The sequence below is a fragment of the Plectropomus leopardus genome, unplaced genomic scaffold (genome assembly GCF_008729295.1).
Source record: "Plectropomus leopardus isolate mb unplaced genomic scaffold, YSFRI_Pleo_2.0 unplaced_scaffold94229, whole genome shotgun sequence".
NCBI classification, from domain to species: domain Eukaryota; kingdom Metazoa; phylum Chordata; class Actinopteri; order Perciformes; family Serranidae; genus Plectropomus; species Plectropomus leopardus.
The window spans coordinates 1-521 of record NW_024703927.1 but is presented as its reverse complement, the minus strand read 5'-3'; the positions used below and the strand labels follow the sequence as shown (position 1 = coordinate 521).

The window sequence follows — 521 nt, the reverse complement described above, 5'->3', positions numbered from 1 at the left end:
AGATTGAATCAACCACTGGTCATCTGAGTACTCAGACTGCCTCAGTTGAGCAACCTTCAACCAAGGAGGGGAACCAAACTGAACCCATTCCTACTACCAGTGAGTTACATTACTTTCATTTTTTACTTTTAGTGGTAGTTGTACTCTCACACCTTGCTTCTATTTTGCTCGTTCATCTTAAAATATATAATTTCTCAATGTCTCCATTTTACAGACCAAACTCCGCAGATATTGACCAATTCCACACAAACAACAGTGACACCACGTAAAAGACCGACCACTGAAACTGGATCTACCACTGGTCATCTCAGTACAGAGATTACCACGATTGGGCAGTCCTCAACCAAAGAAGTGAACCAAACAAGACCTGTTACTAGTGAGTTAGGTTGCTCTATTTTTTTGTTTTTAGTGGAGGTGGTACTATCACATCTTGAGAAGACCATGTCTTAACTTTCTCATTCGACTCATAATATATAATATGCCAATGATACCAATTTGCAGACCAAACTCAGCAGATATCA

General features: G+C 39.5%; 1 long non-coding RNA gene across 1 annotated transcript; it reads left to right on the top strand.

The window, feature by feature from the left end:
• The first annotated feature begins 10 nt into the window (after positions 1-10).
• LOC121940796 lies at positions 11-521 on the top strand. Its single transcript, XR_006105694.1, has 3 exons — positions 11-99; positions 215-376; positions 502-521. It is a non-coding gene; the product is annotated as an uncharacterized LOC121940796 (long non-coding RNA).